This window comes from Erpetoichthys calabaricus, chromosome 2 (assembly GCF_900747795.2).
Source record: "Erpetoichthys calabaricus chromosome 2, fErpCal1.3, whole genome shotgun sequence".
In the NCBI taxonomy this organism is placed as follows: domain Eukaryota; kingdom Metazoa; phylum Chordata; class Cladistia; order Polypteriformes; family Polypteridae; genus Erpetoichthys; species Erpetoichthys calabaricus.
Window position 1 is genome coordinate 131,314,735 of NC_041395.2, and position 17,083 is coordinate 131,331,817.

Below are 17,083 nucleotides of genomic sequence, written 5' to 3' on the forward strand. Positions count from 1 at the left end.
TTGACCCGCTGCACTAGACTAGCCTGCAGGCATCAGTGCTTACCTCTGTGTGCTTGAGTGCAGCCAGTTCAAGCACAGTTGGCTCGGTGATTTACTGAATTTCATCCATGGCGTCAGTTGCATCTTGTACATATTGTTCCAGTAGTTTTTTAAATAGTTTTTACAGTTCATCAGCAGCAGTGTGTAAAATGATCAGTGTTGCAGTAATTGTGATGCTCTTTGAAAACAATCTGTTCCATTAAAATTTCACTTTTTCTTTGTGAATTGTGGCGTTTACTTAAAGTGCAGCAAAAAAGTATTTGGCGTCCAGGGATGCATTAACCCCCAAGTATGTGTACAATATACGGGTTTACCTTTACATTGTTTATTTTTAGGAAATGTATTAAGATGAGTTTGAAATTAAATTAAAGTGTTTTGGGGGCATATTTCGGATTTAAGTTATAAAAATAGGCATTATTTTAACCACATCCAAAATTCATGGTTTTTCACAATTCACAGGTGCTCTAGGAATGTAACCCACACAGATTTTGAGGGTGTACGGTATTCTTAACAATAAATTAAATAGCATATCATTTCTGAAATGAAATAGAGTAGGGGTGATTCTGAAGGAACAGTATGTCAAGAGTATTTTGGAAGTGAAAAGAGTGTCAGACAGAGTAATGATTATGAAGCTTGAAATTGGAGGTGTGGTGATGTATGTTGTTAGTGCATGTGCCCCACAAGTTGAGTGTGCGATGGATGAAAAAGAAGATTTGTGGAGTGAATTGGATGAAGTGAACAGTGTACAGTGTACCCATGGGATAGAAAGGGAACAGAGGAAATGAGGAGGTGATGGGTAGGTATGGTGTCAAGGGGAGGAATGAAGAAGGTCAGATGATAGTGGATTTTGCACAAAGGATTTGTATGGATGTGGTGAATATGTATTTTAAGAAGAGGGAGAAACATAGAGTGACATACATGCAGAAGAGTCAATCTGAAGGAGATTAAACACTGCAAAGTGGTGGTAAGGCAAAGCGTGTTTAGACAGCATAAGATGGTGGTCTGTAGGATGATGTTGGAGATCAAGAAGTGGAGGATAGTGAAGGCAGAGCCAAGGATCAAATGGTGGAAGTTGAAAAAGGAAGACTGCAAGGTTGAGTTTATGGAGGAAGTAAGACAGGCACTGAGTGGCAATGAAGAGTTACCAGACAGCTGGGCAACTACAGCAGAAGTAGTAAGGATGACAGCAAGAAGGGTGCTTGGCATGACATCTGGACAGAGGAAGGAGGAAAAGGAAACCTGGTGGTGGAATGGGGAAGTACAGAAGAGTATACAGAGGAAGAGGATGGTGAAGAAGAAGTGGGATAGTCAGAGAGATGCAGAAAGTAGACAAGAGTACAAGGAGAGAAGGCGCAAGGTGAAGAGAGAGGTGGCAAAGGCTAAAGAAAAGGTGTATGATGAATTGTATGAGAGGTTGGACACTAGGGAGGGAGAAAAGGACCTCTACCGATTGGCTAGACAGAGGTACCGAGCTGGGAAAGATGTGCAGTAGGTTAGGGTCATAAAGGATAAAGATGGAGGCATACTCACAAGTAAGGAGGGTGTGTTGAGAAGATGGCAAGAGTACTTTGAGAGGCTGATAGATGAAGAGAATTAGAGAGAGAGAAGGTTGGATGATGTGGAGATAGTGAATCAGGAAGTACAACGGATTAGCAAGGAGGAAGTAAGGACAGCTATGAAAAGTATGAAGAATGGAAAGGTCGTTGGTCCAGTTTTCATACCTGTGGAAGCATGGAGGTGTTTAGGAGAGATGGCAGTGGAGTTTTTAACCAGATTGTTTAATGGAATCTTGGAAAGTGAGAGGATGCCTGAGGAGTCTTTAGTGAGCAGTATGGTTTCATGCCAAGAAAGAGCACAACAGATGCAATGTTTGCTCTGAGGGTGTTAATGGAGAAGCATAGAGATGGCCAGAAGGAGTTGCATTGTGTCTTTGTGGACCTGGAGAAAGCATATGACAGGGTGCCTCGAGAGAAGTTGTGGTTTTGTATGAGGAAGTCGGGATTGGCAGAGAAGTATGTACAAGGGAGGGACGTGTAACAGTGGTGAGGTCTGCGGTAGGAGTAATGGATACATTCAACATGGAGGTGGGATTACATCAGGGATTGGCTCTGAGCCCTTTCTTATTTGCAATGGTGATGGACAGGTTGAGAGATGAGATTAGACAGGAGTCCTCTTGGACTATGATGTTTACTGATGACATCGTGATCTGTAGCGAGAGTAGGGAGCAGGTTGAGGAGATCCTGGAGAGGTGGAGATATGCTCTAGAGGGGAGAATTAAAATCAGGAGTTTTTAATACAGGTGCTGAAGTAAGGGCATCTTTCAAGTCATGGAATTTTAGTTCAGCTTCTTGATCCCATACCACATGCAAAGGGGCCCTGTTCTTTGTACAATTGGTCAAGGGCGTAGCTCTCTCTGGAAAGTGAGGCACAAACCGGCAGTAGTAGCTTGCTAAGCCCAAAAAGGCCCGTATCTTCCGCTTGGTGATTGGTCTGGGACAGTTCAGAATGAATGGGCATGATTGATTGAGACGTCGGAAGTTGTTAGAGAACCTCCTACTCCGATCTGGTTTAGAGACCAATACATTTGGGCTGGGCAAGGGGTTTTGGCTTTCTTCAGTTACGCCCAGTTCCAACATTCGCTTGACTTCTAACTCTACATTGTTCTGTTTTGCCTCCGGGAGGAGGTAGGGGCATTCCCTGACAAATACCCCAGGTTCCATGACAATGTCATGATTAATCAGTGAAGAGACAGACAGGAAAGCTGATTCCAGATCCTGTTTTTGTTGGAAGCTCAAATTAGTACCAAGATACTATTACTTACTATATAATAGTATTGCATTTCTAGCAAACTTCAGGGAATCATCATTCTATTGTTCTCTTTTAAATGAGGACGGAGTTCGTTTAAACTGGTAGTCGACAGAGGATCGTCACCAACCTCAAGGGGTGGGGTTCCAGACATCACTCTGCACTATTACACAGCGTGGAGACAGTCAAGTCTGGGGAATCCCCGTCTATTATAAGGCCAATTTAGCAAAACCACTCCTGTGTTAGGAAGAGATAATAGGGGGTTGGACAAGGCACAATACCTCTTTCCTTTTACCCAGGTGGAGTCCATCGGCTCCATGGAGAGTGGACAGGTGGTTATAATGTGTCCCAGCTCCCCACACTTGAAACAGCGGGGAAGACTGGGAATTCTTTGTTTTGGTCTAGCCGGAGGCTCGGGACAGCACCGGATGGGCTCTGTGTTAGCATTACATGCCTATCTGGCTAAGCGAGTGGACCGCTCAGACCTTTCCATCTGGGAAGCTGCCTGATGGCACTTGATGACCTCTATAAGGGTGTCCATGCTTTTGTAGGACTCTCTTCGAACCTGCTGGGGGAGGTGGTCAGGCAGCACGTTCACCAGAGCCTTGCAAGAGATCTGCTCTATACCCCTCCGGGCACTATTAATATCAGGCTGTAGCCATCTTCCTTTTTTGCCCCAGATTTCAAAGGCTTGCCGTCTGGCTCATCAGTCTGAATCAAACCTCCACTGCCTCCATTACCTCGCCTGCTGGTTTGAGGTTGACACCATAGCACCTCAATATTTCCGCCTTAAGAGTGTCATAATTAGCTCCGTCCTTTTCGGGAAGATCATGACAAGGCCGCTGCACCTTTCAAGTATGGCGCAAGTATGTTCACCCTCTTCGAACTTGCCAATTATTACACGCAGCAGTGTGCTCAAAAATAAGCAAAGACGACTCAATGTCATCCCCCTCTGCTAGTAGCTTGGAGGTTGAGCGGCCTCCGGCTTTACCACTCCTGCAACAGTGCCTCAGGACTCTGTTTCCACCAACTGTATACAGGACTCTCCTAGTTGCAGTTTTACCGTCTGCAGCTCTGTCAATATGGTTCCGAGCACAGTATTGTGGTCCTGTTCTTCAGACATTGCGTGAACAATGAATCCTGCTGACTACACCAAACTGTGATAAAATAAGATCACAGAGACACAAGTTAAGTGTTGGGGAGACTCCCCATATACTGGCTGAAAAGTCTGGTTCAGAAATAGGGTAAAACAAATCAAAGACATTCGACCAAATAAAGTGAGTTTTTGGTACTTTTATGGAACCAGTAAAGGAAGTCCAATTAGCATGGAGGAGGTGAGGACAATAATGGAGCTGATGTTTATAGTAGTGGCCGGAGATGACATCAGAAGCAGAGGTACGGAACTGAAGTCATCGGGGGGAATCCGGAAGTGTGGTAACTCCATGGAACCAGAAGAGGAGTCTTTTGCATGGACGGAATGTTATGACCGGTAGGAATGGTTTATTCAGTTGTTTTTCTGTAGAATGAAGGAGAGAAAAAGCATTAGTGCCTTATTCCAGTCCCCCATCCTTTGTTCTTTCATGCGCAATCAAGCCTTTTGACTGTCCTCTAAGCGTGCGTGTGTGACAGTGCTAATAGTGAAGTAAAGGCAATTACAGTTTGTTTGTCCTTCTCTACTTTAAGCCCATCTGGGTTTATAGCAAAACAAATCTAGTAATGGATTAGGAGTGATTGTGACACCAAGGCTGTCTGATAGGCATTTAAAAATTTTTGTCCAGAATGATGTTTATTTGGTAAATGCCCAAAACATGTGGCCAAGTGAAGCTGGAGCTCAATTGCAAAGTTCACAGGTTGGATCTTTCCCTGGAAACATTTTGGACAATTTTGAATGAGACAGATTTTAAGTTGAATAATTGAATGCTTTGCGCATATGGAGCTAGAGTGAATTCTGTGCATGGATGCCTTCCACTCCTTTTCTGAAATGTTGAATAAGGAATCCTTTTCCCACTGTATTCTGGGATCTTTAAAAGGAAGGGACTTTAAAATGCTTTTATATATTACAGAAATGCTGTCTGATTCTTCAAGACTGATAAATATTTCTTCTGGAATAGAAATAGGTGAGAGGTGAGGAAAATTGGGCAGATTTCATTTAGCAAAGTTTCCTATTTGGAGTTAGTGGAAAATTGTGTTGATGGGAAACTAAATTTAGAATGTAATTGTTTGTAGGAATATAAGACATTATTTATATACAAATCTCTAAATGATTTAATCCCATACATTTTCCAAACTGTGTAAGTTTGAGAGGTTGGAATAAGGGGGTTGTCTTTTAGTGATGCCACAGATAAAATATTCTCTAACTTGAAGTGCTTCCTTCATTGGTTCTATAAACTGAATGAATGAAGGACAATTGGGTTGTTAGTATATTGATGATATCTTTTATTTACTGGTATACAAAGCAAGGAATATAAATAAGTACTGCAAGATTTCATTTCAGTTGCAGACCAAGCTAGTGTGTGTTCATCTTTTTGTGTCAATGTCCAGGTTTTTATAACTTATATATTTGCCTCCTAGTAATAAAATTGAAAATTAGGTAGAACCATACCACCTTCTGGTTAAGGTCATTGTAGAGATACCCTTTAGATATGTGGATATTTCAAATTCCAAATAAATGATGTTATGATTGAATCTAATTTCTTAAAAATGATTTGTTAATGTATGTGGGGATGTTTTGAAATACTGTAGAAGCAGAACCTTAGTGAATATTTTCATCTTGATAGTGTTAATTCTCCCTGCTAAAGTAAGATGGAGATGCACGTTTTGTTTTAAGTTTTTCCAAGCAGACAGCAAAACTTTGTTGAAAAAAAGCTTAATATTTACTTGTGATGTTTACTCCTAGGTATTTAAACCGATCTGCAATGATAAAAAGGAAGGTGTCCAATCTAATGTTGTTTGCTAGAAAATTCAATGGAAAAAGAACACTTTTGTTTAAATTAATTTTGAGTCCAGATATCTTTTGAAATTCTGCTAGTGAAGTTAGAGCTACAGGCACAGAGGTTTGTGGGTCTAATATATACAGTACCATATCATCTGCATATAGTGGTATTTTCTGTTCAAGTCCTTCTCTGAAAATCCCCTTTTTCTTTGATGCGTTTCGAAAGTTAACAGCTGATGGCTCAATGGCGATTGCAAATAGCAGTGGTGACAAGGGGCATCCTTGTTTAGTACCACATTCTAGTTTGAAGTAGTCCGAAATAATGTTAATACAAACTGAAGCTTCTGGACTGGTATACAGTAGTTTGATCCATGCACATATGTTAGGGCCAAACCCACATTTATGCAAAGTAGTGAATAGGTAATCACATTCAACCATATCAAAGGCTTTTTCTGCATCCAAAGATAATAAGATCTCCAGAGTGTTAGACTTTATGGGTGAATATATTACATTAAATAGGTGTTGAAGATGGGAAGCTAAGTGATTGCCTTTAATAAATCCGGTTTGGTCTTGTGATATTACTGAAGGGAGCACTTTCTCAATCCTTCTAGCTAGAACTTTGGAAAGCATCTTAACATCATTATTCAGAAGTGAGATTAGTCTGTATGATGCACTGAGTGGTGTAGTTTTTGCAGTGGTCATTGCAATGATCGTTACCTTCAGCTCAGACTGTTAGTTTTGGTCTTTTCCATGCTCTGCTGGTGGAGTAGCAAGCCCAATTGGATTTGTTGTTCCCGCTGATTCATGGTGGGTAGTTGACAGTGCGGACAATAAGGCCATTTTCAGTTTCAATGAGCCTTCTGGAATCGACAAGTTCTTCTGGCCTGACTCTCTTGCACTTTTGCTCCCACTTTTGCTCAAGGCTGGAGGTAATGCTTAAGCATCAGGTCCAGGGAGACTTTTTTCATGCCACTCATGCTTATATATACTTGCATATACTGCAATTGAAGCCCTTCGGGTTGAGTAAATACAGGATACCTCGGGATGATTAAAAAAAAGGAAAAATAAACACTGCTAAAGGAGTTCCATTTCAGACATCCATCTCCAAAACGAACCAAAAAAATTCTGCCTTGTTTTTGACTCTGCAAAACTATAAACTCCAGAAAGCACCAGAAAGATCACTGATATAAGCAGTTACAGTATTTGTTATTTATGATGTCATGCTTGGGTCACAGATTTGCACAGAAACACAGGAGGTTGTAAAGACAGGAACTTTCAAAAGTTTAAACATGCTCCTTGACAACACGAAGATGACAGTTCCGTCTCACAATTAAAAGTATGCAAACATCAGGAGCAGGGAAGGTCAGAGAGAGAGAGAGAGAAAAGCAAACAACACAAAAACTGATAGGTGCGAGGTACCGCACAGATCGCATGATAGATTAGCCGCAAGTAAGCCCAGCAAGCAAGGGAGCAATGTGAAGATAATAATAATAATAATAATTCATTACATTTATATAGCACTTTTCTCAGTACTCAAAGCGCTAGTCTTTCAGCATTTTATAGAGAAGCATCCGTAACCTGTAGGGGTGTGATCAGCCCCCCAGCTCACAATGAAAGTGAACAATTTTATGTAGAAAGCTTTTCAAGTAAATCGTAGGAGGGTATTTTTTAATTATTAATTAAATACACAGGCTTTGAGGTTGGTGCTGGTTTCACTAATTGAAAAAAGCTGTCGTCATTTCTCTTTGTTTAATTGACATTTTTTAAGAAGCTCTGATTTCAGAAATTATTAAACACATGTTGATGTTGTTTCCAGATTAATATTTTATGTGTAAGCCTAATATTTACTGTAATTTTCAAGGAAACGTTTTGATTTTGTAATGTGTGGCACAGTTTTGTTGTTGACACCAGACCTCTTGTCCTTAGTAAAAGAAGGTTGAGAACACCTGGCTTAGTGAGTGTGCTAAAAAAAAAAAAAGTGTCCTGATATAACTAGCTTTTTTCATAAAAAAATGAAACCTCACAACCATACAGATTTAGCATAAGCAGGGAAGAAGGTAATGTTAACTTGGCCAGGTCTGAGGGGACACCTAATGTTAAAAGTAATTCAAGTGGAAGCAACCCAGATGATGATAATGGAGCCCAGGTCCAAAATGATAATTGACAGCTGCACCTTTACAGTGTTTCAGTAGACTCTACATTATGTGGACCATTGCGCAAGGGTGTTAATTTTCAAAAATATCCATTTTGTCCTTTGGCTTTTTTTTATTCCTTGTTCTGCAGTTGTTCAGATGTACTGTATACATCTTTTGTGCAGATAACTAAGGGGTATTTTGCTTTTCCTTATTCTGTTTATTTTCTGTATTTTGAACTCTAAGAAATTAATATTGTATTGATTACAGTTTGTAAGAGCCAATCTTACAAAGTTAAAATTTTGAGTTAAACTCATATTAATGTTTGCTTAATTTGAATAAAATATCATTTCTTCCAGTCATAGACAATGGTATAGTCCTTTCCCCCTATAAGTTAATAAGAGATAGAACCTTCCTACTATAGCTGAGAAACAGTGTGATAATAGATTCAGTTGTGTTTAGAACAGGTCCCAGTAAGCAGGGACTTGAAAGACTCATTTTCTGCTCAGAGATGGGATAAACATACAGTTTTCTGAACATCTAGAAATGGTTCAGAAACGTTTTGAAATGATTCAGAAAATGTTAAGCAAATAATAACGATTTGAGATGTAACAAGATTTAAGCTTTGAACAGAACTTTTCTTAACATGAATTTTTTCCCTTTTTTTGCTCATTTAATTTTCTTTTTTGTTTGAACTGTTTTACTTTGACTTTTAACTAAACTTTTAAAAAACGAAGATATTTTGTCTGCGGAATCATTTCTACGCATCAGGCTTTTGTTGAATCCCATTTTTGAGTTAGAGCTGCTGAACTTTGGTAACTTTGGAAAAACACAGCTACACAGTTCTTATTCTGTTTAATGACCCTGTTATTTATTGTGTTGTTCACATCTGATTACCTTCCTTTAGTACATATACAGTAATTACAAGGCAAGCGCCTAGACCATTTTGTGGTTTTTTGATTCTATTTTTGGGCAAAAAGAACTGGGTACAGCTACTTAAAGAAAAATTTTAAAAAGCCAAAGACACTTATTTTGTGTTGGAAAGAACAGCTAGATAATGATTTATAAATCACTAGCCATCCCCCGCGGCTTCGTTTGCATATTAATGAAACAGGACAGTGAGGAGGGCCCCACCCAGCTCTCTACTCCTGACTTCACTCTTCCCCCTCCCCTCGGCCCACAGCCTCTGTCTCGGACTAGCACAAATATATCATTACTGCAAGCGAACTATGATTTTTAGCTCAATGATAGAAGACGCAAAATCAACCAGAATGTTCAAGCAAATTATAGAAAAAAAAAGATCTAAATCCGTTAAGCAGTTCTCTCGTTTGCTAACTAAGCAGAGTTAAGATTATGCCCCAAGGCAGACATGTGAGTCAGGAGGGCCCTGCCCCCCACCTCGCAGCCCAATAAGTCTCTCTAGGATTTGCGTTAATAAATCCGTACCACAAGCTAACTATGATACTTTGCACGATCAGAAAGTCGCAAAATCAACGGAATGTTCAAGCAAATTATAGAAATAAACCTGGTCTAAATCAGTTAAGTAGTTCTTTCGTGAAAAGCAGATAGACATACAAACGAGTCTAAAAACCTATAAGTAATTTCATGCTTGGACCACAAAAATTTTAAAATCATTTCTTAGTGAACACCTATGGGCCAAGGGTAACCTACATTCCAAATTTCAAGTCCCAAGTCTTCATGGTTCGGGAAATTTTGTGATGAGTGAGTCAGTGGTATTTGGCTTTTATATATAGACTAGCAAAATACCCGCGCTTCGCAGTGGAGAAGTAGTGTGTTAAAGAGGTTATGTAAACATATATATACATAAACATAGTGTATATACATAAATATATACATATACACATCCACATATATATACATATATCAACATATATATACACATACATATATATATATATATATATATATATATATATATATATATATATATACACACAGATGCAGACACATATACATATATATACATATACATATTTGTATATCTACATATATACACATATATACATATATATACATATACATATTTGTATATCTACATATATATAAACATATATACATATATATACATATTTGTATATCTACATACATACACATATATCTATCTATCTATATATATATATATATATATATATATATATATATATATATATATATATATATATATATATATATATACAGTGATCCCTCGCTATATCGCGCTTCGCCTTTCGCGGCTTCACTCCATCGCGGATTTTATATGTAAGCATATTTAAATATATATCGCGGATTTTTCGCTGCTTCGCGGGTTTCTGCGGACAATAGGTCTTTTAATTTCTGGTACATGCTTCCTCAGTTGGTTTGCCCAGTTGATTTCTTACAAGGGACGCTATTGGCAGATGGCTGAGAAGCTATCCAGCTTACTTTCTCTCTCCCTCTCTCTCTCTCTCTCTCTCTTGCGCTGACGTAGGGGGGTGTGAGCAGGGGGGCTGTGTGCACCTGCTTCCTGAAGGACATGCTGCACGGAGCTTCGCATACTTAAAAGCTCAAAGGGCACGTATTGATTTTTTTTATCTGTCTCTCTATCTCTCTCTCTATCTCTCTCTCTCTCTCTGCTCCTGACAGAGGGGGTGTGAGCTGCCGCCTTCAACAGCTTTGTACCGGCGGTGCTTCGCATACTTAAAAGCCAAAAAGCTCTATTGATTTTTTTTTGACAGCTTGCTTTGCACTCCTTTGAAAAGGAAGATATGTTTGCATTCTTTTAATTGTGAGACAGAACTGTCATCTCTGTCTTGTCATGGAGCACAGTTTAAACTTTTGAAAAAGAGACAAATGTTTGTTTGCAGTGTTTGAATAACGTTCCTGTCTCTCTACAACCTCCTGTGTTTCTGCGCAAATCTGTGACCCAAGCATAACAATATAAAAACAACCATATAAACATATGGTTTCTACTTCGCGGATTTTCCTATTTCGCGGGTGGCTCTGGAACGCAACCCCCGCGATGGAGGAGGGATTACTGTATATATATATATATATATATATATATATATATATATATATATATATATATATATATATATATATACACATATATATATACACATACATATATATATATATATATATATAGCTGATTAGCCAGTGGATTCGCTCACTGAGTGCAAGAGAAAAAAATAAAATGTATGTATAAAATAAGTTAAATTGCCCGATTTATTTTTCCACAAATAAAGAGCACTTACAATAACATAGAAATCAATATAAACAACATTAACATCATTATCATTTGAGAATTTGAAGTAATATATAAGAAGCACATTGCATATAAATATAAATTATTAAACATTAAAATGTTCTTCTATAAAACAGTACCGTGGCTATTAGTTTGTCTGTCCAGGATTTTAAATGAGCTGTAGCTCGCAAACCGTTTCACCTATTGACTTGAAATTTGGTACACAGATACAACGTCACGTCTACTATTCGCTTTCCCACACATATGAACACATATATATATATATATATATATACACACATACATATACACACACATACACATATATACATATACATACATAGTGCGTTGCAACACGGGCTGTGATTGTTACATGGGAGGGAGACGACAAATCACAGCTTCCCGCTTTGTAATCGGGCTTGTGATTGCTGCTTTGACGGATGTCCAGATCCCACAGTATTTCCCCTTAGGAGAGGCGTTAGGCAAGTGTAATTGAATAGCGGTGGTGCAAGTTATTACTCTTTTTATCTTTATTTTATTTTATTGTAGAATCAACTCACAGCTGCGCGCACCAGTGCGTGCGTGGCGGATGCGTACGGCGGACATTTTCATTGTCTACCACCTTCGCTAATCATTCTTGAGGCAGATTGAAGACTTAAGTGCCAGCTTAACTGAAAAATTAAAGAAAACATACTAAGTTTTAAAAGAAATCAGTTTTAACGGGAAAAGATGCCGACGAAAGAAGAGAAGCAGCGGGACGCTAGGGTCAAGAGCTGCTCATTAAGCAGCAAGCGCATCAACCTCTGAGGAAACGAATGGTAAACGTACAGAGAAAGAGGATAAATACTATGAATGGTCATGTCAAGTGTATTCACTCCACGTTATCGTGGAGTGCGCTGTTACTGGTATTTTGATAAAAGAATCTGAATAACATATAAGAATCGTATAAATTATTAAACAGTAAAACATTAACATTTAAGAAGTAAAGATACATTGAGTACTACTGTAGTGCTTTCGGGTATAGTACATTTTTTGTTTGCCCATTACATGCATAAATGTATAAATTTTTTGGTGTACCTACCCAAGAACACGCGACATGACCCGGCAGTTAAAAATTTATCGCTCCAGCAATTTTAACTCTGTTACAAAGTCATCTAATATGGTATTGCAAACGGCAGCGGGAGCGTTTCTATAAACTCAATTTAAACTTACTGTTTACACCGTGCTTTGAAGATGCATAGTATGCGACACGTGTTTCGCCGTAATTGTGGGCTCATCAGGAGTACACAGTCACTGCACTCCCTTACGGGAATCGATCCTCGGACGTAGAGGCGAAGCCCCTAACGTTGTGCCACGGCGTGAGGTTCGTTCATTTGACAGCATGTAGATCGGGGTAATTACATTGCAGGCATTCGTAGTCTGATTCACAATCTGATTGTATGGGTGGTTACCTACCAGGTAACGCTTGTGGTTGGTGAGCAAGTCGGCTAACTTCTGCCACGGTGCCCTCTTTCAGTTGCGAGAAGCAGATCATACAATGGTTGAAATAGTTTAATATATATAGCAAAATCACCGCGCTTCGCAGGGGCGAATATGGTATTGCAAACGGCAGCGTTTCTATAAACTTAAAGTTACGGTTTATACCGTGCCTTGTTTCATATTCTTTTCCTACCTTATCAATTGTGTAATGTGTTTTTTGAACAGGTTTGATTAATGCAAGTGATCACTCCTGCTGCGTTCAGTCACTTCACGTGAGCCACTCTCTTGTGTGATGTTGCGATGTCCACGGGTTTATTTAATGTTAGCTAAGACCCGGCAGTTAAAAGTTTCTCGCTACAGCAATTTTAACTCTGTTACAAAGTGATGCAAACTGTCGTTTATACCTCGTGTCTTCTCATTAAACTTGTATCTCGCGAATATGGCATTGCAAACGGCAGCGGGAGCGTTTGTATAAAGTTAAGGTTACGGTTTACACCGTGCTTTTTTATACCTCGTGTCTTCTCATTAAACTTGTATGTCGCGAATATGGTATTGCAAACGGCAGCGGGAGCGTTTCTATAAAGTTAATTTAGACTTACGGTTTACACCGTGCTTTTTTATACCTCGTGTCTTCTCATTAAACTTGTATCTCGCGAATATGGTATTGCAAACGGCAGCGGGAGCGTTTCTATAAAGTTAATTTAGACTTACGGTTTACACCGTGCTTTTTTATACCTCGTGTCTTATGAAGATGCTTGTATGCGTCACTCACTCGCTTCTTATTGTTTCGCTGCCTTGTCAATTGTGTAATGAATGTTTTCTTCTGCGCTCTTTGGGGCTCCTCCTTCTTTTCTACGTACTGACTTCACAGTCAGTTCACGTGATTACGTGGGAGGCGTGATGACGCGACACGCAACTCAGTCTCCTACGGCCATCTTGCTGCCTACCATTACAGTATATGGACAAAAAAGAGGTTCCAGTTATGAGCATTACGCGTATAATTTTGAAATGAAAACTGCCTAACTTTTGTAAGTAAGCTGTAAGGAATGAGCCTGCCAAATTTCAGCCTTCCACCTACACGGGAAGTTGGAGAATTAGTGATGAGTCAGTCAGTCAGTCAGTCAGTGAGTGAGTGAGTCAGTCAGTCAGTGAGGGCTTTGCCTTTTATTATTATAGATATACAGTATATATAGATATTATTAATTACACAGATCCTGACACTCCTATGTAATTTACGAAAATTGATACAGGTGCTGGGTGCCTGTAATTTCACAAACAAAGAGGGAAAGATAACACCATGGAACCGTGGTCCCTCATGATAATTTGTACTGTCAATCCCATCATCTGTATCTAGGACATTCACTATTTAAACAGGAGGTCCAAAGGAAGAAAAAAAAACTTAATCCTGTTCTACTATACTGCCAGTTCATTGCATAGCCAGGAGAAAGCAGTGATACAGATTATTTACACCTTTTTCTCCTTGCCTGTTTCAACGTCTCACTACTTCACTTTTTCAATGCAAAATCCTGGGGTTCTGGAATACGTCGACGTACCGAGGATAAGCACAGTGAGACTGTTTCTTGTTGTTTGGGAAAGGAGCAAGCCATCGTTTTTATCTGTATGTAATTGCCATAGGACACTTTTCCAGCTAAAAAAGGTTCATAAACATTATTCATTTTAATATTCTGGACTTTTATGTGCATTTCGTGTTTTCTGTGTGTCTCATTGATTTCATGTTCAGTGTGGGGTCAAGGGAGGGTTCATGTTGTATAATTTTTGCTGCAACTTTTTATTATTACATTCTGCCAGTCACTTTTGGGGTTGAGTGTTATGCCAGGTCTGATTGGGGTGTGGTATATATGTTGTTTGGAGTTTGTTTCATTTCTTTTTTTTATTAATATATACTCATTTAATTATTGTACATATTGATTGTCTTTTGGCTTATCTTTGATCGTCAATTGGGGAAATTTATTTGGAAGAAATACGGCTTGTCAGGTCTAACGTCCACAGCTTGCCAGGCCACAGGTCTTGGTGTAACTGCCGGTTAGGGAGAGTGAGTCTGCCATTACAATCCATTCATAAATATGACCAAGTACAAATACTCATGCGCGTCAGTCTATTTATTTTACACATTAGAACAAAGAAAGGTGTCATACAGATGTATATACAGATTTTAGCAGAGTTCCAGGAGGCTTGCAAATGACAATAAAGAGACCTCATCTGGAATAGTTAGAACACTGCTACATTTTGTGGGGAGTTGAAGGCAGCTTCCTAGGTTACCTGAATGTGCAACCTATGGTGCAGGGACATCTGAATCTGTCAGAGAGAACTTTCTTAAGACATGCAGATGACTTCCAAAGTGAAGACTTGTCACAGAAATCTGTGTCTGCATTCAAGGTAGAGTGCTATAATGAATTAAAGATTCAAGGAAACATTCAGGAGCAACTAGGAAGTGCTTGGGTTGGCAGCCCCACTTCTGAAACAAATGCGTCAAGGTTTAAAGGAAATTCTTTGACAGAAGCCTACTGAAAATTAGGAAATTAATAAGGATGAAGCCCTTCTAGTGGTAAAGAAGTCAGGGAAAGACAAAGGTATTGCTTGTTAGAATAATTACAAATACTTCTAGGCCCTTTTAATTTTCTCTCTTCATCATCTCTTCATTTTTTCTTATCATTATTGCTGTTGATATTATACAGCAATTCTATTTTATGTGGTTTATATGCAGGACATTCAGTAAAAAGTTGAATTACACATACTGAAAATGGTTTAATTCAAAGCATTTATATTTTTTTTTCTACAGTTTGTTCTTGTCTTGTCATCCTGGAGCTTATGAGGATAATATTACATTGCTTTTCTGATATGTCAGCAAAAGCTGCACGCAGTATGCTAGATAAGGCCTAACAAGTGTATTGTGTAACTTAAAAATAACATTCCCTTACTTCCAGTCACATTTATTTGAGTGATATTTGACCTGAAACAGCATGGTGCATGTGCTACCCATATCCAAGCAAGAGAAGATGACACAGACTGGAATTGCTTGATCAGACTTCCCCCAAAACTAACATAGTATGTTGTCTATATTATCCTTCATTACAATGTAACACATAAAACTAGACAATAATCAGTGCAAATTGATCATGCTAATAAGATAGATTTTATTTTATAATTCATAAATGATACATTCAGTGACAAAGTTCTGTAAGACGCCAGGGGTCACTGTTGCCCCTTCAAACCCAACAGACAGACACTCAGGACACAGGTTAAAAGCACCAAGAAGATGTTTAATATTTCTCTTCTTTAAATAGTGCCCAAAGCACCACAGCCACCACTAATACAATTAACTATAATAGCAATAAACACTAATCTCTTTCTCAGATGGAGAATTAAAGTTCTTTAATCTGGGCTATAAGGGAAGCACAACTCCCCAGGTCCTTCCACAGCACCCCCTGGCGGCACCCATGGCACCCAACAAGGCTGAGTTACTGAGATCCCCCGTGGGAACTCGGGGTACTGCTACACTCCAGGGGAGCTGCCATCTAGCGTCTTGGGGGAGGCAGTGTCCAAAAGTTGCTGCCTTTGCCCAAACTTCCATTCTCGGGGCGTCCCAGCCAGGTTGAGCTGCCAGCTGTATCTTACAGTTCAATTTAAAACATCTAAATAAATAACCCTCAAAGTCTATCCTGTCTATCCTGTATGATCCATATCCAATATACATATTTAAATATTTTTTAGTATATCCTTTGCTATTTAATGCCTATGATTAACATATTTAAAATTTCTGCAGTTACATTTTTTTAGTGCAACCCACAAATACATTCATTTAATCAGGTAAATCTGACTTCACTTTACAGTTAGCGCCAAATTAATCCATCTACACATATTTTCAATCTAATTAATGACTCCATCTTTCCAGGTAACAGCTGTGGAGTTCACTCATATGTATCAAACAGTTAAGCACAACTTCAGTTATAACAGTGCTGGTTATACATAAAAGCTAAACCATGATTTTATGTATCTGTTTTTGTTATGTACTTGTTTGTGTTATTGTAAGTGCTTTTACAACATTGCAATTCAACCATACATATTGGTTTTCCCAAATACTGTATTATAGCAACATCTGGGGAATGGGCTGAGTTGGTGGTTGTTGGGCATCCCTTACTTCTCAACATTGAAGGTGGAAACTCCACACACCAGAAGAACCACCCCAAAGGAAAATGCAAATGCACAAACTGTCATCTGACTCTGAAAATGAGCCACTGATGTTTTGCTCCTCCACCACAAAATCAGATATTGTGAATTACAGAGTTGAGAAACAAATAGACATTGGCTTGGTTTGCTGTGTTGGTAGAAGCTTCAGGAAGACAAATACCTAGTCTTGCCTGAGTTAACTAGAAAATATGTAGCATCCCTGGCCAATGCTCTCCCTTGCAGTGTTGGGCGTAACACATTAACAGTTTATGTGTGTTACAT

The 17,083-nt window shown here is 39.0% G+C and overlaps 1 protein-coding gene across 9 annotated transcripts in view; it reads left to right on the forward strand.

The window, feature by feature from the left end:
• LOC114669580 (extracellular calcium-sensing receptor-like) overlaps positions 1-17,083 on the forward strand; it is a 116,637-nt gene that overhangs the window by 12,567 nt on the left and 86,987 nt on the right. The gene's annotated exons all lie outside the window — the stretch shown is intronic.